Source organism: Microtus pennsylvanicus, chromosome 6, assembly GCF_037038515.1.
Source record: "Microtus pennsylvanicus isolate mMicPen1 chromosome 6, mMicPen1.hap1, whole genome shotgun sequence".
NCBI classification, from domain to species: domain Eukaryota; kingdom Metazoa; phylum Chordata; class Mammalia; order Rodentia; family Cricetidae; genus Microtus; species Microtus pennsylvanicus.
Genome location: NC_134584.1, coordinates 77,613,669 through 77,638,086, shown reverse-complemented (window position 1 = coordinate 77,638,086; position 24,418 = coordinate 77,613,669). Strand labels below are relative to the sequence as shown.

Sequence of the window (24,418 nt, the reverse complement as noted above, 5' to 3'; positions counted from 1 at the left end):
GTGAACACACAGTGTGAGGACACAGAGTGTGAACACAGAGTGTGAGGACACAGTGTGAGGACACAGAGTGTGAGGACACAGAGTGTGAACACAGAGTATGAGGACACAGAGTATGAGGACACAGAGTGTGAGGACACAGAGTGTGAGGACACAGAGTGTGAGGACACAGAGTGTGAACACAGAGTGTGAACACAGAGTGTGAACACAGAGTGTGAGGACGCAGAGTGTGAACACAGAGTATGAGGACGCAGAGTGTGAACACAGAGTGTGAACACAGAGTTTGAGGACACAGAGTGTGAACACAGAGTGTGAGGACACAGTGTGAGGACACAGAGTATGAGGACACAGAGTGTGAGGACACAGAGTGTGAACACAGAGTATGAGGACACAGAGTGTGAGGACACAGAGTGTAAACACAGAGTGTGTCCACAGAGTGTGAACACAGAGTGTGAGGACACAGAGTGTGAACACATAGTGTGAGGACACAGAGTGTTAGGACACAGAGTGTGAGGACACAGAGTGTGAACACACAGTGTGAGGACACAGAGTGTGAACACAGAGTGTGAGGACACAGTGTGAGGACACAGAGTGTGAGGACACAGAGTGTGAACACAGAGTATGAGGACACAGAGTATGAGGACACAGAGTGTGAGGACACAGAGTGTGAGGACACAGAGTGTGAGGACACAGAGTGTGAACACAGAGTGTGAACACAGAGTGTGAACACAGAGTGTGAGGACGCAGAGTGTGAACACAGAGTATGAGGACGCAGAGTGTGAACACAGAGTGTGAACACAGAGTTTGAGGACGCAGTGTGAGGACACAGAGTGAGGACACAGAGTGTGAGGACACAGTGTAAGGACACAGAGTGTGAACACAGAGTGTGAACACAGAGTGTGAACACAGAGTGTGAGGACACAGAGTGTGAGGACACAGAGTGTGAGGACACAGAGTGTGAGGACACAGAGTGTGAACACAGAGTGTGAGGACACAGAGTGTGAACACAGAGTGTGAACACAGAGTGTGAACACAGAGTTTGAGGACGCAGTGTGAGGACACAGAGTGAGGACACAGAGTGTGAGGACACAGTGTGAGGACACAGTGTGAGGACACAGAGGGACATATTGCGAAAGTACAAGTGTGAGAAGGCAGTGTAAAGTGGGGGTGGGGATGTGGAAGTCCAGAAACTCTTCCTTGCTCTGCTGTCCAGTTAGCATTAACTTCTGTTATTCTACTCCTTATCCTGTACTCTAACAGGGCCTCATATATCTAACTACATTCATCATTTGCTCAGATTGACATAAAGAAATTAATTCTTTTACAATGGAGATTTCTGACTTTTCAGGTTCTTCTGGGGGTCCATTCTGCTCTTCCGTGCTGAGGGTCCTCCTAATCTGTGGATCACACTTACTCTAGCAGAGTCCTGAGGACATCTTGCATATGTGCAAATGGATGAGCAAGAATATTCACAGTGGTACAGTTTATAATAACCTCAGACTGGAAACAATACAACATATAAATATAAGTTGAGAGTTCACAGCAAAAATTACTCAGCCTAGACTAAAATGGATCAGTGTTATTAATATAATGTTGAACTATATAGGCAAAAAACAAAGCTGTTTTGGTAGGTCAGGTTCAAATAAAAATGCAAAACAAAAATTTTCTCTTTTAGTATCATTTGCAAATTTGTGAAATGGGAGAAATATTTACAAGAGGCAGAAAAATGGTTATTTGACAGGAAGGAAAGTTCTTTGGAAAGGAGATGACTCAGGCAGTGTTTTTGCTACTAATTGGCCGCCTCTCTGTAAAAATCACTTATGCATTTAGCTTTGTATGGTTTTTAAGAACAATACATTTCACGAATGAAAGCAATGCTGACACCTATTCCCATCAAGGCTTTGGGAGCAGGAAGTTGTAGGAAACTCACTGGTCCAGCTAGCCCTAGACTTAGAAGTTTCCTCCAAAATATAATGTTCATTATCTACGTGGAGCTGTTTCTTACAACCTAGAATGGATGGCCTTTTACATCATCTAAAGTGCTGTAAGTTATGACAGGAAATACGTAAACAGTAAAAATTCTGTCTTAAAAGTAGGACTTAAAGAAAAATCTTTGTTCACTTTAGAGATTTACTTGGGGTTTGTACTTTCTGCCTTTAAGGAAACAGCACAGCATTATATAAACCTTTAAGTTTCTTGAGGACTCCCCACATCTCAGTCATTTCTTGCCTGAGTGTTTTTCTGGATGGCATGAAACTTCTGGATTCTGACGTGTGTGTCAGTAAACTTCCCAGTACTATAATGGAATACCTGACACAACAACCTTAGGAAGAACATGAATTTTGGCAACAGTTTTGGAGATTTCAGTCCCTGTTTGGGTGGACCTACCCATTTTACCGTGAGCCTACGGTGGGAGATAAGGAAGCCAGCATGATAGGAATATGGGAGGGAAAATCCCCTTAATTCACGGGAATGCCTTGCCCCTTAAAGGTTCTACCACCTCTCAGTAGGCTAACAAAAGCTCCAAGAACAAAAACTAACAAAAACATGGGCCTTTGCTGGACCAAATCACAGTAACTAGGTTCTCTTACACCTCCCTGTCTAGATAAAACACACTCTGTGCTTCTATTACAGGGACCCTAAAAGAGGGTCTCTATAATATAGGATGCCCCGAGCATATGGGACTCTGTGCCCTAGCTCCTTATATTTACTATTGTCTCTTCCACATGGAGCCAGGAATTCGCCAATGCCCTGAGGTCCACCTGAACTGTCTTTTACCTTCACACTGTCCTGAAATCTAAGCAGGAAGTTGTTTCCCAGTGAACCTCTCACATCAGTCCTGTGTGGCACCACAAATGGTTGTGAGTTTCTTTCATTCTTTCTATTTCTGCTAGACTATGTACTTCTCAACACCTGGGGCTATGTCTTGATCCTCTAATAATAGAAACACTTAGCCTGACACCTAGTAGACACTCATTATTTGGCTATACCTCACAAATATGGAATAAATACATGCAGTAGTCATAGACAGTAAATCCATGTACTGAGTAGAACTTATGGGTGTTACAAATACTTTGCCTTAAAGAAAATCATACCTTGTCTTTATTTTATATCTAAAACAGTTATTAAATATTTCACTGAATGTAGCTTTAGTAAATCATACTTTTATTTAAAGTATTTTGAATAAAACTGTCAAGAAAATGCTCAGCATTGGTTTATAGACAAACAATGCTATCATTGTCTTAGGACAATGATAAACCGCTCAGGACAGTAATATGTTCAGTGTGAACTCTGTTGAGCAATAACCATGGTTAATATTTCTAATTAAAAATACTGACCAATTTTCTCTGTCTCATAATAAGTCAAAGAATGACTCACACATCAAGGACCAGTAAATAGTTTTTGATATCTTTATATCTGAAGAGAACTATTTATTATTGAGTTCTAGCTTAGAGGAAAGCCAAAGTCAGTCATTCATTGAATTTAAAACCTTGGAACATTGCTCTAGTCTTTCAAATATATTTAAAACCACTGAGAATCTCTATAGTGTTTATTTTCCTGCACAGTCCATGAGATGAGTGTATAGTTCAGACAGATGAGGGTAATAACTGTTGACATTACAGGATGCCCTTTTTTTTTTTTTGCTGAAAGGGAGAAATATTTTTGCTGTTTCTGCCTGTTTTACATGAGGTAAATTATTGTACTGCTTTTTAGTTGGAGTTAACTTATATAAGCTATTCGAACACTATATCCAGTTACACACCAATAGTATAAAAGAGGTTTCTTATTTTCTGACCCTTCTTTCTACACAGCTTGTTCTGTGCTCCCAGGACTATAATGTATGTATGTGTGCATCCTTTTCAAGTTTTTCACATACATGCATCTCTAGGCATAGGGTCATGAGTATGCTAGTGAATACAGTTCTCTTGCTCAAAAATGAAAGAGCCATGGTGATCTAACTAAAAGGGTTACTGGAGCCCAGCAGTTCTTCAAAGTGCCATTTATTAAATGTCATTTAATTATTTGTCCTATAAAGCAGATCTCTATGCAGTCACTTTGTGGAGTTTTTATGTCTGTGCTCACTTTCAGAAATGCTAATTTTTGAATATACATAGAGAATTTAAATAGATCACCAGATAGACAAAGTACTAATTTGATGAGTTAATGTATTTGCGATAAAACTGAACTTGGTTTTAAAAGTTAACAAGCAAAGCCTTATTTCTTAATTTATTGGTTCTTTTTAAAGTAAATGTTCAGAATTGATTTGTAATTCTTTTTTTTTAATCCATGGTTAGTTTCCTTGGCATATGTTTTAAAATTTTGAATTAATAATTCATTGCCACTATAAAATCTAAGTATGCTGTATAGTATTTCTCAAAGTTATCTGAATTAAGGGTTACAAAACCAAAGCTTCGATATAAAAACAATTCCAGTGTTCTAAGCTATTCTTTTTCTGTTTTTCCCCTTTTTCTTTTTCTTTCTTTGTGGCTTAAGTTACTCTGTCGGGGAAATAAAGTAACCATATCTTTAAATGAGGAAGGGCATGGGGAGGAGAGGCCCCTGCAGACAGTCTGCCAAAGGACTGGGAAGGAGACTGTAGAGACCAGGGTGACGAGAGGGGAGCATGAAAATGGCTTACCTGAGTCCAGGTTAGGTGTGGCCACTGGGACCTCACGTAGGAAATGTATCTAGGCTTAGGTGGCTCTCACTGTGGCTTAAAATACAAGACAATTTATTTTCTATTTGCAAAACAGAGAAAGTACATAGAATTTAAAAAAACTTGCATGTTTTCTGTGGTTTTAAGAGCCTCTGAGTCATTCTCATCCAGTGCTATCGGAATGACAGGTCCCCTACTACTCATCTCTAGAGAATGCATTTTAAAACCTTGGGTTTCACATTTTTTTTCCAATTTCTAGTGTTTCTGAAATATGCATAATTAAACACATGAGGGGTTTGTGTGATTGTAAATCTATAGACATTATAAAAATCAATTTCCATTAGTGTTACAGATGTGTTGGGAAGCACAAATTGGCTAAATAAAATGACAGTTGCCTTATTTTATGCTTTTAGTTGTAGCTCTTCCATTTCCCACTATTCTGTATTGTCAGAGTTAAACTTTTGAGCATCCATGAAGATGAAAACATGCATTCTCTAAAGTGTGCATCAAAAGATTCTTTAAAAACCTTTATTCTTAACTCCGTTGGTTTTTCTTGTAGCAAGCAAAACAAACAATAACAGTAACCAAGAAAATAAGATAACTATTTTATGATATTCAAATGGGCTAGGAAATCCCTCCTTTATATATTTCTCATTGTGAATTTGACAACCAGCTGAAGTTATTTATAAATTGTGAAGTAAACACATCATTTAAAATCCAATTTTGAAATATAGAATGGTTGCCAGGAAAAAGAAATAGAAGAAACCCATGTTGTGGAGAAGGCCACTTGTTTGTTCCTTGCTGCTCAGCCCCGAAATAATCACATAGAAGCTATATTAATTAAAACACTGCTTGGCCTATTAGCTCTAGCTTTATATTGGCTAACTCTTACATATTAATTTAACCTATCTCCATTAATCTGTGCATTACTATAAGGTCATGGCCTACCAGCAAAGTTTCAGCCTATCTATCTTTGGGGGAGGCTCCATGGCTTCTCCCCAACTCCACCTCCTTTCTCTCAGCATTCAGTTTAGTTTTCCCCACCTATCTCTATTCCCTGTGCAGGCCCAAGACAGTTTCTTTATTAACCAATGGTATTTACAGGATACAGAGGGAAATCCCACATCAAACCCAAAAGTTTATCCCTAGAATATTGACTTGACTGCTGGGATTTCTAAGTGCTCTATTTTATTATGTGAATTATTTGTTCTAAAGGTGTACTTATGATTAACAAGCTTTAAGCCTTGTGGGAAGTGATTCAGATTTGACTTAGCAGCATAACATAAGTAACTCACTGTGCTTCTGTGAAGGCACTGATACACTTAGCACACTAAACTTTTCCATATTTGCTCATTAGAATGTAATTTACAATCACTGGAACCTTGAGATGCCCAGATCTCAAGTCATCATCCAGGCAGTTTCACAAATAGATATCAAGACAGAAAACATTTTTGTTACCATAGGAAGTTCCTCTGTCCTTTCCCAGGCTCTCACCACCTTCTGCCTCTGAAGGAGAATAGATGTGACCTTGGGGACCATATTCAAGTGACTGAACGTTGTAACCCCTGCCAGTTTGAGCATGTCACAGAAATGGACTCATGCATTTTGTGCTTTAGTTTAATGTAGTTGCTGGATTCACCCATGTTCTTGGCTCTATCATTGATTTATTCATAAATGAGTAGTTGTCTATCAATCCGGACCACAGAGTTTAATTACATCCTTTTGGTTATGGATATCTGTATCATTTTTAGTTCTTTGCAATGTAAGTAAGTAAAGCTGATATTGTCATTTGTAGAAACTGTTTTGCCATGTGTTTTTGTTTTATCACATAAATACCTAGAAGTGAGATTGTTGGATTATAGCACAGGCATACGCTTTGTTAAGAAGCAAAGATAAAGACAATTTCTGTTTTTATCAGCCATGTACACGCATTTCAGTCACTCCACATTTCTCTAGTGTCTTAATGCTCTCAGTCTGGCTCACTTTAATGGCTTCAGTGGCGTAATCCCATGGAGGTTTCCATGTTCAATTTTCACATAGTTATTATTATTATATGTGTGTCTATTGTGAGTATGTGCACATGTGTGCAGATGCTCTCAGTATCAGAAGAGGGCACTGGATCTCTTGAAGCTAGATTTAGAGGAGTTGCTGGCCACTCAACCTGTGTACTTGGAACAGAACTCAGGTCCTCTGCAAGAGTAAGTAGTAAGTATGTATTCTTAACTGCTGAACTATCTCGCCAGCTCTTCAATTTCCAGTGTCGTGCCTGATAACCAAAGGGTATACTGGTTTACATGTGTATTTTCCATTTGTCTTCTTTTTCTGAAAAAAATATTTATGCATTGTGTGGTATATGTATGTGTGAGCATGTGCATGCACACATGTGTACATGCATGCATGCCTATGTATGCGTATATATGGTGCACGAATGCTTGTGTGAGTGTGAGCGTTGTGGAGATGCAGAACTGGCTTAGAGTGCAGGCTCCTCCTGGGACAGATGAGACGAAGTTGGGAAGCAGTTTGCTTGGCAAACCAAGCATAGATGAAAGCATACTTTCTCTGCCCATTTCTCAAACGTTCAGTCAGAATCTGTACCCTGGATAAGGAAGTGGCCTTTGAGCTCAGTCTTCACACTCTATCAGATATAAGGGAGTGCTTTGCATCTGTATACTTTTTGCCTTGTTTCTATGTACTTCTTTTAAATTTTATTACTATTATTTATTGAGGTATTGTTTCTTGTAAGGTGAGGCAAAAGTTTCTCATGATCATGTATGTGAGTAAAAGGGGGAGGTTCAGAGTTGAGGTAATGCTTTTAAGTCTGTATAAAAGGCCATACAAAATAAAGCTTGTTATGCAGTTGTTCATACTCTGCATCCCCTGTGTCCTGATTTGAGCGAGACCCTTACCCAGGGACCCCAGCGCACTAGATGTTGACAGTGTATGTGTGCATGTATGTTTGCATGCATGTGCCTTAGTGCGTGTATGTATGTGTGTGGTAAATGAAAACTTGTGTAGTGTGTAATTTCAGAGATGTTGGATGCCTTTCTCCTTTGAGATAGAGCTTTTCACTGAATCTTCAGCCAGGTGAGCGGGGGTGAGCAAGCTCCTTTCAGTTCTTCTTTCTGCTTCTTATAGTGCCTCAGGCTTACTTCAGTTGTCCAGCATCTGGCTTTTTTTGTGAGCCCTGGAGCCATGCTCAAAACTCCATGCTTGTGAGGCGTGTGCTTCTACCCACTGAGTGTCTCTTCAGCTTTTGTCTTCTTCCATGTATTTATCTTTTGTCAAATTTTAAAAAGTCATGATCTGCTTTATGATCAGAATCCCAGGAACCTGCATGTGCTCTGAAGTCCTTTGTCATGCTCTCTGTTTATGACATTCGGTAGTTTCTACTCTTTCCTTGCTATTCCCTATATGCAGTTTTATTTCTGATGAAGTCCAATTTTTCGTATTTTCGGGTTTTTTTTTTGGCTTATGCCTTCTGTGTCCTCAGTAAAAACCTTTGCCTGCCTGAGGTTGTGAAAATCTCCTATATTTTTTCTTGGTAGCTTTGATGGGTTGGCCTTCACATTTTTCTTTATGACTCATCTTAAATCAATATCTGGATATGCTTTAAAATGATATCACTTATAAAAAGGGAATTTTTCTTTCATGAATCATTTCCATAGCCTTGTCTTTGATATTGCATATGAAAGCTGAATTCAGGAATTTAGAACATGTTTCTCCATTGATTTGTCTGCATATCCTGTCCCTAATCCACATTATCTTAATAAATTGAGGTCATGTGTTTCCCTTGATTTTCCCCTTTTGTGTTATTTTCAGAATCTTTTCTTATGCTTCTCCAAACTTAAGCTATCATTCAATTGATAGTTTTAAGAGTCTGCTGTGATTCTATCTGGTAATACCTTGAAACTATGAGGGAATAGAATAACAATCTTTAGCTTTTCTTCGATCATGAACTTGGTGTACTTTTTGCAGTGTCTGTATCAAAACAGACTTCTTTAGACTATTTTGCCTCTCTAATAGACCTTTTCAGAAGTAATTTCACTCAGGTCTTGCTATCAGTTTAAGGGGAAGAGATGCTCCTTTTTTTAGGGTTCTATGATGCTCCACTACCTACTTAGGTTGCAATTGGTCTTTCAACATATCTTCATTTATTTGTGTCCTTTATAGTCGCTCGGCAATATTTTATATTTTGGTTGTTACGTGTTATTTATTAAATTTATTCTAATACTTTAAGTTTTGAAATGACTACTATCTATATTAGGTTTCTCTGGAGGAAAAGAAGGAGGGAGAGGAGAAGAGGAGGAGAGAGAAAAAGAGAAAGAAGAGTAGAAGAGAGAATGAGAATTAAAGTGAATCAACTTTCTCCAGGGATGAGTGCCCTGGTATATTATACAATCTCCAGGTAGTCATTCCTAACACATGTATATGCAAGCAGGATTAATGGACTGAGTTGTGTGTGTGTATGTGTGTGTATGTTTGTACCTAAATATAGAAGAAAGATTCATAGCATGGATCAAGGAAGGGATGTGTGAAAACAGTGTAAATAAATCTAATACTCATATATGAAGTATATGAAAAAATTTATGAATGTAAAATATTTGTAAAAATCTTACATATTTGTTATACATTTATTTAAACTATTTGAATATACCTATATAAGAGATTATTTGATTTATCCTCCAGTCTGTTAAAATGGTAAACTATATGCATTACTTTTCCCCACTTAAAATCATCCTTGCCTGCTCAGCCTACACAGTACTGCTCGAGATTCAATGTTGCTTATGTGTTGGTGAGCCCCACTCCCAGCTACTTACTAAGGGTTTTCCTATTGTTCCCATCTGTAACTTTCCTTCTTGTCAACTCTTATCTGACTTTGTTTTTGAGCTTATTGTGGCTTCATAAACTGAGTTGGGTTTCTTTTCCCTCCCAAGAGAGCAGTCAGATTTTGCCTGTAATCAGTGTATACAGTCAGGAGAGTTTTTCTAGAACATTCTCTGCAGGAACCAAAGATAGCTTTGTACTTTGGCAGTGTCTATATTGGAGTAAGACATCTAGACTTTTCTGCTCTGCCTTTAAGCAATGTAGGATCTCTATACATCCATCCCAGAAGCGGTCTTTTTTGGGTCCAACTGCCCATCTCTTCCTCAGCAGCATGAGAGCTTCAGAGAAAGTGAGAGGGTGGGAACATGTCTGCTAGCACCTAAGCTTCTGAGGTGTCTGCAGCCCAGTAAAGCCACAGTTGTTTCTTATTGATCCTCAGACTTCACCTACATTCTGCTTGCCTTCTGTAGGGATACTTGCTTTTTTATGGTCTGACCAATGTAGGATAGTTTTTTGGTTCCCTCTTTCTTTGGAGAATATTGAAACACTGCAATTCAAGTAAGAATTTTAATAGACAAATCTATATGTACACATATGAGAGTGAAACACTAAATCCATATAATCTCATCATCCAGCCTCAACTATTATGAACTCAGAATTAGTTTTATTTAATTTATGCATCTACCTAATTCACTTCTCAACTTAGATTATTTGAAGTAACTTCCTCAAGATCTACTACTTATAAATATCTTTCAACTTGTGTTATACAATCTCTTTAAAAAGTCTATCTAAAAATAATCAAATATTAGTACTAACTAATTGATATCAGTAATTGATACCCACTAGCTGTTTAATGCCTAATGCCTTACTTGAGAGAGACCATTCAGATACAGATGACATTGATAAATTTATTTTAATCTTTCAAAGGTTGAAAACATTCTGTGTAGCAGATTTGAATGCAAAGAAGGGTTGACTGGTCTTGTTTTGATTAATTTGAAGACTGTTGAGCACTCAGAGCTCTGAGTTGAGTTTGTATACATGCAATCTTATGCATTAGTTGTGCCTTATAAAGAACTTACAGTGTGTGGCTGTATTACTAGACATGTAAAAGCAATTCCGCAATTCAAAGCAATAATTTGTCTTTTTGTCCCAGTGACAAAGACTAGATCCTCAGCCTCCATAGAAATGCTTCCTAATGATTTGTGACTAGTCCAATTTCTATGAGATATAATTTTCTTAATATTGAAAAACTTGCAGTGTTAATGTTTGATAATTAAGGATGGAATCGGGTTATATGTAATCCTGTAGTAACATTTCTTTGAATTTATACATGCTTTGTGAGTTGAAAGAAAAAAGGTGGTAGTGTTGTAGTTTGACCATGAATTTTGGCTGCACTTTGGGAAGGGCACTGGCACAGCAGCTCTTAGCCAATGGCTGTGAAGAGAGCGACAAGCACAGCACTGCAGCCCAAGGAAAGGTTCACATATGGACACAGTGGCTTGTAAACCCAGGAAGGTCCTGTGAGAAGTAAACTCAAGTTAACTTCGATGCTTGAAATTCCTTGTAAAATGCTTCATATTCTGTTTCTCTGAAGAATGAATTTTTAAAAATTGCATCTGTTGGTGTGTAGGAGGGAAAAGACAGAACATCGGTGAAATGTTTTAATAATCCAGTCAATGTTCAATTATTAGTAATAATGGAAGCAGTACCCACATCTCCCTGAGTTCCATAGGTAAATTCTGAAGTACTAGTATATAGAGCCAACATCATCCTTTCAGAACTTAGTCTTCTATGTATAGCAAACAGAAATTCTGATTTATGTTTCATTTTTGATTTTAATTTGATGAAATCACTAAATAGAGAGGAAAGGCAAAATTGGCTTAATTCTTCAATAAATAATTATAAATGTTAATCATAATAGGACTTATGCCTTAGCTCATTTAACTAATCTTACTTGTGTGATGTTTTCTATGACCTTATAAACTTAGACCATGTAATCCTTAGTAATTCCAGAAATTTTTGATTGGCTTCAGTATTATGGAATAAATATGTAGACTAAAATAAGGCTAAAATCCTGTTCTGTGATTATCCTTTTATTTGAAACCACATTTTTTCCTTTTCTAATATATTCCTTTAGTGAGCTTTTAGTAAAGACAATAACACATTAATGATCTCCCGTCTTCTGACAAGCCCACTCTCAAAGACAGATGGAAATAACAAGCTCAAACTTCCTCAGGAAATTAGATTCTTATTTTTGTTTTCTAAATGTGGATCAACTCATTCCAGAATTCGCACAATAACTTCAGCTCATGAATAACCCGTGAATAAACAAAAACCTAGATTTGCACTGAAAACTTTGTAGATAATTTTGTTTTCTAAAGCTTAATCATCCATCCTGTTACATCATAAAACAAATACATCGTTACACACTAGAACTCCTGAAAAGCCAAATGTGTAGGTCACCTTCCTTATAAAGCATTAGGCATTCCCTTTGTGATGGAGCCTGTGAGGAAAGTCTGCCCTTTACCTGGTTTCTGGGTTTGAGATTTCCCAGTGCTGGTATTATTCCCAGCGTCAGAGACTGTTAGAGAAGTCACTTACTTGTTCAGCCAATATACCATGCTTCTGATAGTTGACTTAGCATTTAAATTGTTGCAATGCTAAGATGTGAATTTGTCAGATTGTTTTCATGCGATACTGAGACCAAAATGGACAAAGATGGAGTCAAACATGTCCAGTGTTACTACTCTCTTGTGTCTACCTCATGTATTTCTCAGAGCTATGGACTATTTTCCAATTTGTCCTCGGAGAGCTCAGACTGCTGATCCTCATATCATATGCTGTAGGTCATACAACCATCAGTATGAAACAATTATAGATTTTCCAGGAAGATGGTTCCTTATGAGGCAGGTATTTAAGGCCTCATCAGCCCATTCATAACTAAAGAAGACTGTGGATTATAGGAAAAAATTTGACTAAATCAAAAGTCAACTATATTGGCCATTTTTAATATATGGCACATTTGAGTTGTGTGTGTGTGTGTGTGTGTGTGTGTGTGTGTGTGCCAGAGGTTGATGTTGGGATGTCATCTATAATCACTTTTTTACTTTCTCCACCTTCTTTCTTGAGACAGAGTCTCTTATTTAGTCTAGAGATCAATGTTTTGGCTAGCTTGAGCCACCAGTACATCCTGGTCTCCACATCCTGATATGGGAGATGTAGATGTGTGGGGCCACACCTGGCTTCTATGTGGGTGCTGGGTATCTGAATTCTGGGAAGGAGGAAGTTGATTCCTCCCACTGCTGCTCAGACCACTGAAGCAGCAGGATGTGATCTGCCCCATTGAAAAAGGTACTGAGCCACATGGCTAACATAGATCAGAAAAATGGGTTAATCAAGATGTGAGAGTTAGCCAGTAAGAGGCTAGAGCTAATGGGTCAATCAGCTTATAAATTTATGGAGACCTATGTGTGATTTTCTTCGGGGCCAAACAGTTGTGGGGTACAGGGTGGGATAAAAACCCCAACAACAAGCAGCCAGGACCTTTGTGTTACAAGAATGTCTTTTGGGAGTCTAGATTCTGCATCTAGAATTTAAACTTAAAAATTAATTTTTTTTTTGAGATCTCTGGACCTATATAATTTCCACCCCAATCCGCAATGTGGGTTCTGGAGGTTGATCTCAGGGCCTCTAGTTTGTTGACAAGTGCCTTTACATGCTGCCCTTACCAGTCTTATATTTACTCAATAGTTTTATTGGAATTTAATTTCATAGACCTCATCTTCTTAGAGTGTAGTAGCGTTTCGGATCTCTGGAAGGAAAGTAAAAGTTCAGCTTGAATTTTATTATTTGCATAATAATCATTGGGGAAGTTTACATCAGTTGGCAAAGTGTGTACCTGCCACGTTCCCAGATGACAGTCACAGGTCCACCTAAAAAAATTTTGCTGAGAATTGCTCCTTCAGCCTAGTTTAGATTATGTTCTTTTCTGTATACTAGTTAAAAATAAACTTACCAGGGTGGTACATACGCATAATCCAAACATACAGAAAATTGTAGCAAGATAAATGTTTTGAATCTGAGGCCAACGTAGGATACAGTGCTAAGACCCTGCTTTAAAAAACAAATAGTAAAAATATATAATGCTATACTAAATACTTCCATTACTCTTTCTTCACATTTCAGATATTGTGGTTTGAATACGAATGTTCTCATAGACTCAGAAGTTTGAATACTTAATTACCAGTTGATATTATAGTTTAAGTATGTTTGTTAACAAGGTGTGGCCTTGCTGGAAAAATAAATCCCTGGGGAAGGCAGGGGACTTATTTCAAAAGCATTGTGTAATTCTCAGTCCACCCTCTATGACTCCTGCTTATGATTCTGAGATGTGAGTTTTGGTTTTTTCTTCTGCCTGCTACCACAGTTCACAACCTTCTGCAGTTCTGAGCCCCAGGAAACCCTTCCTTCTGTAAGTTACCTCGATCATGTGATCATTGTGGTTTATCTCAGCAATAAAAATGCAACTAACACATTAAATTATCTCTTCATTAAAGTAATCCAGCAAATGGCGTTTTATTAAAATGTGAACATTTAAAGAAAGACTTTGATTACTGACAAATTACTTTCCTCTAAATCTATTCCTATTTTAGTCCGGTATGAATCAAGTTGAAAATCTGAACCTTGGCTACAGTAAAATCAGAGGGTCTAAATACCAGTGTACAATAAATTTGGAGGAATTAAATTTTATAATTGCTATTGTTATCATTATTATTATTTTTTTTCACGCCCACCAAGTGTTTATTTTCTTCATCTGGCTCCAAGGCTCCCATTTTTTTTAAATTTATTTATTTATTAAAGATTTCTGTCTCTTCCCCGCCACCGCCTCCCATTTCCCTCCCCAACCCCCAATTAAGTATAATATCATTATTATTTTTATGTATGATGTGTGTATGTGTGTGTAGACTGTGCACGTGACATACATGTGGAGGCCAAAGTACAACTTGTTGGAGTCTGTTATCCCCTTCTAACATTATGTCAAACTCAGGTACTAAAGCTTCAGTGGCAAGTGTTTGTACCAACTAAGCCATCTTACTAACCCTAAATTGAGTTTAAAAAATTAAAATTGCATTAGGTTAACTAAAAAGTAGTTGCTGCTGTCTCCAGAGTGATGAAGGGAACCATTGAGGAAAGTTAACATTAAATTATCAGCCAAAGTTCAGTTTCCTGTAAGATTATATATATATATTTGTCTGAAAAAATCTCTGAATTGAGGCATCTTTCAAGTTTTCATATATCATCTAGCTCTCTAAAGGAAACAACTTTAGGGCAATGGAGACGGGAGAAACATAGGTTTGAGGCCAGATTATGTATACAGATATCGAGATCCTGCCTCAGAAAAGAAAAACAAAACCAAAATCCAATAGGTGAATAATAGTCTCTTCTGTCACAGGCATTGCAGCTGTGGGCATCAGCAGACGCTGGTCACAGCTCTGGTCTTTTTTTTTTTTTTTTTTTTGCCAGCAGGAGCTGTGTGTGTCATAGTGATGCCTGGTAAAGGTGACAAATGAGGTGTTTGCAGGTTGCAGTTCAGATGGGTCTATGGGACACCTGAGCCCCGAGTGCCCTTTTACAGGAACCCTCGCATCCTAAGACCCAGAATCCTCTCAGCCATTCTGCCAGCAGGCTGGCCCTTCCTTCCTGGTCTTGAGTGATTTTGTCTTAGCCTCAAACCCCCAAAGTTGTATCATTGGTGGTAATTTTAAAGACAATTTTATTTTTATGTTTATTTGTTCAAAGGAATTCAACAAAACAATTTTCCTGTTTTACATGAGTAAACTATCATTTTTAAAAAGAGCAGAATTTAGTTTTTTTTTTTTCTACAGCGTTTCATGAAAAGAACATGGCCCTCAAAGTTCTGGGCTTTCTCCAGAGCCTGGTTTTGCCTGTAATTTTAACTTAATTTTGCTTCATATTATGCAGTTATATTTTTAATGTAGTTTTCTAAGCTTCCAAATAGATGGCTTACTGCAGAAAATTGATACAGAACACTATCAACCCCATTGCCAAATAAATACTGACAGTCATCTGGTATTTCACCAACCTGGAATAATTGCTATTAATTTTGAATATATTTTTTCTTTCCTTTGGTATTCAAGGTTTAATTTTATTCCTAATTTTATTCCTTGTAGCTCCATGGGGACACTTAGATGTTGTTACCCAGCCTAGTGAGAGGTTTTGTGTGTGTGTGTGGGGGGGGGCAAATGGCAGGCTTCAGCTATTGTTACGAAGGAACCAAGTTGTTTTTATGTTCTATGAAAATGAAGTCACTTATTAATCTTGGATAATCTTGTTTATTGGATTTCTGCGTACAGGCTCCCAGTGAAGTGAGGTGCTCACCCACTGCAGTCCCCTGAATCTGGGCTTTAGGTAAACATAACCTAAGAAGCCACTTGAAAGCTCACAGATCTTTAATAAAGGGCTTGAATTCAAGCTTATGTTTTAGAGTTGAATGATTGGGTTCCTGGCAAAGTGTAATATGAAGATGAGTGGAGAAGAAGTAAGTGAGCCAGAAGGAAGAAGGCCAACATCTAAGACTGCTTATTGAATTCATGGGCACACAGGATCGTCTATGAATCGAATACACTATCAGCAGAATTTCTGCCTCTCTTCCACCAGAATTTCAGGTTCTTCCATCCTATATTTTGATATATATGTCTTGTTTTATAGAGGATTGTGTGGACTTCCAAATAAAAAGCAAAATTTTCTTAGTAGATTTGAGACGTTTCCCCTTCAGGCTTTAAATATTTAAGAAAAGTTATTTATAAAGTTTCTATTTTGCTACTTCCTTTTTTCAGAAAAATCCTGTTATTGGTCTACTATTTATTGATTCTTTTGTCAATTTACAAAATGATTTTAAAACTATCAGAGTTTTACACCTTTGCACATTTTTCTTCTTCAAATCTGTGACCAATAATTTTTATTCTTATAACTTTTCATTCCTCTATTTTTGGGGATATAATTATAAAACATTGTATTTCAAGTTAGCATCATACAAACTTAAAAATATTTCTAAAAGATTCTGATTATTTTTCAATTCAGCAATCTATCATATAGTGTTACCATCATTTCTCATTGTCTTGATCTCATCCTCACTGTGTGATCCTTACAGAAGGACTTAGTGACCTCATCCTCACTGTGTGATCCTTCCAGAGGACTTAGTGACCTCATCCTCATTGTGTGATCCTTCCAGAGGACTTAGTGACCTCATCCTCACTGTGTGATCCTTACAGGACTTAGTGACCTCATCCTCACTGTGTGATCCTTCCAGAGGACTTAGTGACCTCATCCTCACTGTGTGATCCTTACAGGACTTAGTGACCTCATCCTCACTGTGTGATCCTTACAGGACTTAGTGACCTCATCCTCACTGTGTGATCCTTACAGGACTTAGTGACCTCATCCTCACTGTGTGATCCTTCCAGAGGACTTAGTGACCTCATCCTCACTGTGTGATCCTTACAGGACTTAGTGACCTCATCCTCACTGTGTGATCCTTACAGGACTTAGTGACCTCATCCTCATTGTGTGATCCTTCCAGAGGACTTAGTGACCTCATCCTCACTGTGTGATCCTTCCAGAGGACTTAGTGACCTCATCTTCACTGTGTGATCCTTACAGAGGGACTTAGTAACCTCATACTCACTGTGTGTGATCCTTACAGAAAGACTTTATTTTACCACTTTCTAATGCCTCCTCTCTCTCTCTCTCTCTCTCTCTCTCTCTCTCTCTCTCTCTCTCTCTCTCTCTCTCTCTCTCTCTCTCTCTTGTCTTCAGAGGCTCATTGTCTACATTCCAGGAATGTTTGCCAAGTCCAGTCACTTGGTATTCTGGACTGTCAAACACACTCCCTCTGACTCCAAACTACATTTGAAGTTTCCTATTTACATTTTTATTTATTCATATTTTGTGTCTTACAAATGTGCTCATTTCTAATTTCATTTTTCTAAAATTCTTACTAGTTTTTATAGTCTTATTTTTTTTACTTATTGCTTTTTATAATGAGAATTCTAAACATTTTTCTAAAAAATTGACCCTGAGTCTGCTAGAATGTTTTTGGAGGAGGCTGGGTTAAAATCACTGACTGCTCTTCCATAACAACCAGGTTCAATTCCCAGCACTCACACAGAAGCTCACAACCACCTAAAACTCCAGTCCTATGAGATTTGATGTTCTTTTCTATTGTTCAAAGGTACCAGGTGTGCATATAGTGTATAGACATGTATACAAGCAGAACAATGATACAGACAAAATAATAAAATAAGATAAAATTAAAAGTATTTTTCACATTCAAGTTCCTTTCCTGGAGTTTTAGACTTGAGACTATATTGTTCTCCTGTGGTTGCTGTAACAAACTATTGGACACTTAAAAAACATACACCATCCATCTAGCTTAAACTCAGACAATGCTATCACAACTTGCTGTGTTAGTTCTGTGCATAACTGGGCATAAAAATGAAATTTGTCACCAGAGTTAGCATGTATGTAGTTCTTGTTCCTTCTTGAGATTCTAATTGTGAATCTCTCTTGTTGCATTTCGGGTTTATGGATGATAACTTGCATTCCCGTGGCAATCCCCATCCCGTCACTCTGATCTACTTGTGGCTTCCATCATTATATGTCCCTTGGCTTTGTAAAGACACCTGTAATTATATGTAAGGCCCACCAGGATAACCTTGGTATCTTTCTGTCTCCAGATCCTAATATAACCACATTTGAGAAATCTCTTGTGACTTAGAAGGGAACATTTACAGGGGTCAGGATGTCAGTATCTTTGGAGCCATTGTCGAGTCAACCATTGATCTTTTTCTGTATGTGAGTCAAGTAGGCATCAAGTTCACATTCAGGTTCACACAGCATCTTGTCAGTTGTCAGCATATGGGAATATGAGTTAACATTTTCTCTGTGCAATGAGGACACCATCAGTGTCTGTGGCTCTCAGGGTTACTGTTTAGGTGTGGTGTAAACTGCTTTGCAAATTGAATTTTTTATACACATTAAATTACACTACCATGAATCTAAAGCCTGCATAGAGAGAAGAAGCTTTATTCCAAGTGAGTGACTTCAGTACAGCATGCGATGTTTTTCTCAGTTTTACTAGCTTACTTTGGGTGTCTGTTACCTGCTGCTAGTTCTCTAGTTGATAGACTACTGATGTCTTGTTCTCTACTGTCCCCAGTAATCTTCAGATATCCACCTAGAACACTTTATAATGTTGAGGAAACTACTGCTCTTTTCTTCCGCGCATGTATTTATTTTTCTTGAGTCTATTTGAGAACAACTCATTTCAAACAAACTAAAGGTCGTTTTAATAATGTTAGAATATATACATTATTCATTTCATTTTACAAAGTAATGCACATGAATCAATTTAAATGGATTTTTTAGTAATTGCTTCTAAAATTCAACTAATATAACAGATATAATTCAGCTACCCAAGAAACTTTTTTAGGTTTGCTTATTCAAATGATTAAGATGCTATTTGTCAACTCTGGCTTATCATCCCTTTTAATTATATAGATAATCAAACCAAGAACTGCTAATTCTCTCTCCTACTATTAATTGTTTGTAATTACCTACAGATTAAAACTGCAAGTGTAATTAACTCTAAGAATTAATTGTTACAAAGGGATTGATAGAAGGAAGCAGAATGATCTTAGCGTTAAAGAGGCTCTGGGGACCCAGGACAATAAACCCGTTTGGTTCTGTCATGTCCTAATAAAGATATATTGGTTTCTCATTGGGACATCCTCCTCTGTCAGGGGCAGCTGCATGGACTGTTAATTCAAAGCATTTAGTGTCTTGTTTGAGTGAAAGCTTCTATGTGAAGTTTGAGTTGCGGTTGCCTTTGCCAATATCCAGATGAACTGAACAAATCTATTGTTTGCAATGTGGGGGTGCTAGGTAATAATTTTCCTTTGCTTTCTGCTTTCTCCTCTCATTCCCTCATGCCTTGGTGACAATCCTAAGGACACAGCTTATCAGTTTTCTGTGAATCTCTGCATAGTTTAAAATTCTGAAATAGATATGTTTATTAGGTTTTAGAAATATTTCCCACCTGTGTAAATAATTGACTCATGTTAAGTACATAAATTTAAATAAAAATGGAGAAATTAAATAAAACCTCCCACCTGGAAGATATTTAGAAACTATTGCCATTATAAATATCAAGATATTAGACACTGAGGAAAGATGATTGGTGGGAAAATTCTGTCCTGAGAAAAGATAGCACTTTAAAATTGCATGCTAAAACATTTTTGTTCCTCGGTGGGGAAGTCCTTGCATGGGGACTTGCACTTGTATGATTGTGTGTTTGGCATGTCAAACTAGTGCCAAACTGTTGCTGGCATATTGGAAGAATGCGAAGCATTTTTTATTGTGCCTCAATATGGCAGTGAGATGTGCAGAAGACAGCAGAATCATGTGAGCTTGTGCTATGGTAACCTCTCTTTAAAAAGAGAGCCTAAAATAAGAGTCAAGGAAAAGCAAAATCAGGAAGATGTCAGTGTGAGGAGTGCTTTATCACTTGTCTTTAATGTTCAGGAATTTCGGCTCTTTCTGAACTCCTTATGTTTTCTTCCTAAAATACTATATTTACCAAGATGTTAAAAATCCCCAAGTGCTGTGTTCGGCCTTGTTGGCTAATATCTGGGAGTACTGATGACATTTTAATTATTCGACATGTGAATGTGTGGCCTGTGACTGTGGCGTGCGTGTGCACTCGCAAGCACGTGCGCGCGCACACACACATGCACACATACACACACATGCACACACACACACACACACGCACACACACACACACATGCACACACACACACACACACAAACACGCCTAGGTATCATGTCAGAAGACTGTTGAATCTCAGAAAACTGTCTGATAACTTAGTCTGATATGTGACTCCGATTTTCTTTAAACTATAAGCTTATAACTTTGGACTGACTTTGCGGAATAAACTAGAATTTGTTGCTTGTCACCTTGTGTGCTGGCTTCTGAGGGGAAGTCATTAGCATACATCAGTGTGTGAATGATTGCCTTGAAGATTTTAGTAGAGCCTTTACTGCTTCTTGGAGTGGAAAAGTTATAGCTATATTTTCTAGTGTGATACCTACATACTGGAGGAAATAATACATGGCCTTCTCAACTGCACAAGTCTGTCTGGTGGGTAAACAGGATAAAATATTTGAAAATGCTCTGAATTCTTCTTTCTAAGTAAGTTGTGTAGTGTTAGTTCCATATGGGGTGGGGGGTTCATTGCTGGTCAGGAAGGTCGCCTACTTTGCCCATATAGTTTAATTTTGTGAGACTAATTCTATATCCTTTTGAGTTTTTCTTTTATATTTTCTGGTTTTAGTATGTAGTAATTGTATAGATTAATGGGTTTTATTAAAACTTTAACACATAGGCACACCACACACACACAGGCACCACACACACAGAGGCACCACACACACACACAGAGGCACTACACACACACACACACACACACAGAGGCACCACACACACACAGAGGTACCACACACACACAGAGGCATCACACACACACACACACACACAGAGGCACCACACACACACACAGAGGCACCACACACACACACACACACACACACACAGAGGCACCACACACACACACACAGAGGCACCACACACATACACAGGCACCACACACACACAGAAGCACCACACACACACACTCACACAGGCACCACATAGCCTATTGTATTTAACATGAGGATCCATACACTTTTTTCTTAAACAACACAATATCACTCTTCTTTATGATTGACTAAAACTCAGTTGTGCACACTCCACATTTTATTTATCATTTATCTGTTGATTGGAACCTATACTGATTCTATAACCTAGCTGTTATGATTAATACAACAATAAAGGTGCTTGTAGGCTGGGCGGTGGTGGCGTACTCCTTTAATCCCAGCACTTGGGAGCCAGAGGCAGGTGGATCTCTGTGAGTTTGAGGCCAGCCTGATCTACAAGAGCTAGTTCTGGGACAGGCTCCAAAGCTACAGAGAAACTCTGTCTTGGGGAAAAAAGAGGTGTGGTGCGGGAGAATTGTCTGTATTCTGTCAATCATGTTATAAATAAGCGCTAATTGGCCAGGCAGGAAGTATAGGTGGGAAAACCAGACAGGAAGTAGAAATGATACAATGAGAACAGGAGAATTCTGGGAAGGAGGAAGTTGATCCCTCCCACTCCTGCCCAGATCACCGAAGCAGCAGGATGTGATCTGCTCCACTGAAAAAAGGTACTGAGCCACATGGCTAACATAGATCAGAAAAATGGGTTAATCAAGATGTGAGAGTCTAGAGCTAATTAATCAGCTTATAATTTATGGAGACCTATGTGTGATTTTCTTCGGGGCTAAACAGCTGGGGGTACCCAGTGGGACAAAACCCACCACAGCAAGCAGGACTGGCCCTTCATGTTACAGAGGTTGTTGTATAAGTATCTCTGTAATAAGCTGATTGTGTTTCTTTTGGGAATATACCATAACTATTTTAACTATATCATAAAAAATTCTATTTTAATTATGTGAGGAATATCCATATTGAGTTCCATCCTGACTGGGCTATTTACTTTCCTGCCAGGAGTGGATCGTCCTCATCTGACCTGGCATCTTTAGCATCACTTCTCATTTTCGGATTTCTTCATGATGGCCATTCTAACGAGAATGAGATGGGAAATCTATGTAGTTTCGATTTTCATATTTCTCAAGATTCTAGACATTTTTTCATGTATCTATTGGCCTGTTGCCCTTCCTTTGAAGTGTCTTTTCAGATAATTTGTCCATTTATTGAGTTTATTATTATTCCTTTGGTTCTTATTTTTTGCTTCTTTATACATTCTGGATATTAAATAACTGTTGGATGAGTATCCAGGTAAGATTTCTCTCCCATTCTGTTGACTGTCATTTAACTCTGTTGTTTTCTATACTGTACAGAAGCTTTTAAGTTTAATACAAATCCAATTGTCATTTGTATGGGGGACATAGGAGTGATTTGTATGGGGGGCATAAGAGTCTGCTTGCATTCTTCTGCAAGTGTGTGTACAGTTTTCCAAGTACCATTTGTCGAGGAGGCTTTTATGCAATGTATGTTTCTGGCACCTTTGTGAAGAATCAGATGGCTGTAGCTGTGAGCTGAGGCCAAATTTGACTTGCCAGTGTTTATATAGCTATTTTACTCACATTGCTAATGAGCCAGAAACACGGGCCCAACTCAAGAAAGATATTGTTCTGGCCCCAGAAAAGTTTGCGAATTGAAATCAGAGACTGGAAAAGAGGTTTGTAGTTCTTTGCAAAAGGGGTTCTCAGACATTTTGACTTGTAACCTCCCTTTTGCCTAGAAAAATTTATGAGCCCCAAAGTATAGAGATCTACAAAACAGGCATACAAATCAGCAGTTTACTTATAAATCAAGAAAAAGTTTGTTTTAAAACACTTCTTTGGTATACATGTAACTTTACCATTAAAGATTAAGGCGAATTTGCATAATAATGACATAAATGTGCTTGTTTACTTTATAAAAAGAATTAAATATTAGCTGAATATGTGAAACTATGACATAGACTATCTTCATCTCTCTTCAGAGTTTAGATATTTCTATATCCAGCAATGCTGAAAATGTTGCATCTCATAAACTGTAATGCAGAACTACAGTATGTTTAGGGCCGTGTCAGAAGTTGTTGGCAGTCTTTCCCACTCCCAAGCCAAAATTCGCTTAATGTATATATATAGGAAAATGATGCTCAAGTCAGCAACTCAAGCATTACTTTTTTTTATTTTTCCATTCAATTATTTACACTTCCTTCCCTCCTCCCAATCCCCTCCCTCTCACCCACACCCCTTCCTTCCTCTTCCACTCTGCTTGAGAGAGGGCAGGGAACCCTGCCCTGTGGGAAGTCTAAGGCCCTCCCCCTTACATCCATCCAGGCCTAGGGAGCTGTGCATCCATATAGTCTAGGGTCCCAAAAAGCCAGAACATGCCATAAAAGCAAGTCCCAGTGCCTTTATCAAAGCCTTCTCAGTCAGCCCCCATTGTCAGCCACAATCAGAGAGTCCGGTTTGATCACATGCTCATTCAGACCCAGTCCAGCTGGATTTGGTGAGCTCCCATTAGATCAGGCACACTGCCTCAGTTGGTGGACCAACCCCTTGCGGTGCTAACTTCCTTGCTCATCTTCTCCCTCCTTCTGCCTTTCAACTGGACCTTGGGAGCTCAGTCTGTTGCTCTGATGAGGGTCTCTGTCTCTATCTCCATCTATCACCAGATGAAGATTAACTTTTGCCCGGCAATCTTGTTTGCTTCAAATTTCCAGGAAGATCTATATATGTTTTTCTTTGGGTTCACCTTGTTATTTGGCTTCTCTGGGCTTCTGTAAAGCAAAGGACACTGTCATTAAGACAAAAAGGCATCCTACTGAATGGGAGAAGATCTTCACAAACCCCACATCAGACAAAAGTCTGATCTCCAAAATATACAAAGAACTCAAGAAACCAGGCTTTAAAATTCTAATTAACCCAATTAAAAAATGGGTCACTGAACTGAACAGAAAATTCTCAACAAAAGAAGTTCAAATGGCCAAGAGACACTTAAGGTCATGTTCAAATCCCTTAGTGATCAGGGAAATGCAAATCAAAACAACTTTGAGATACCATCTTACACCTGTCAGAATGGCTAAAATCGAAAACACCAATGATAGCCTTTGCTGGAGAGGATGTGGAGTAAGGGGAACACTCATCCATTGCTGGTGGGAATGCAAACTTGTACAACCACTGTGGAAATTAGTGTTGTGGCTTCTCAGAAAATTCAGAATCAACCTACCTCAAACAGTACCTTTAAAAATCAAATTCTAATACACAT

The 24,418-nt window shown here is 38.3% G+C and overlaps 1 protein-coding gene and 1 pseudogene across 1 annotated transcript in view; one reads left to right on the top strand and one right to left on the bottom strand.

Annotated features, from left to right (window-relative positions):
• Nucleotides 1-24,418, top strand: part of Iqcm (IQ motif containing M) — a 370,694-nt gene that overhangs the window by 86,334 nt on the left and 259,942 nt on the right. The gene's annotated exons all lie outside the window — the stretch shown is intronic.
• LOC142852683 (cytokine receptor-like factor 3 pseudogene) overlaps nucleotides 1-24,418 on the bottom strand; it is a 43,973-nt pseudogene that overhangs the window by 17,847 nt on the left and 1,708 nt on the right.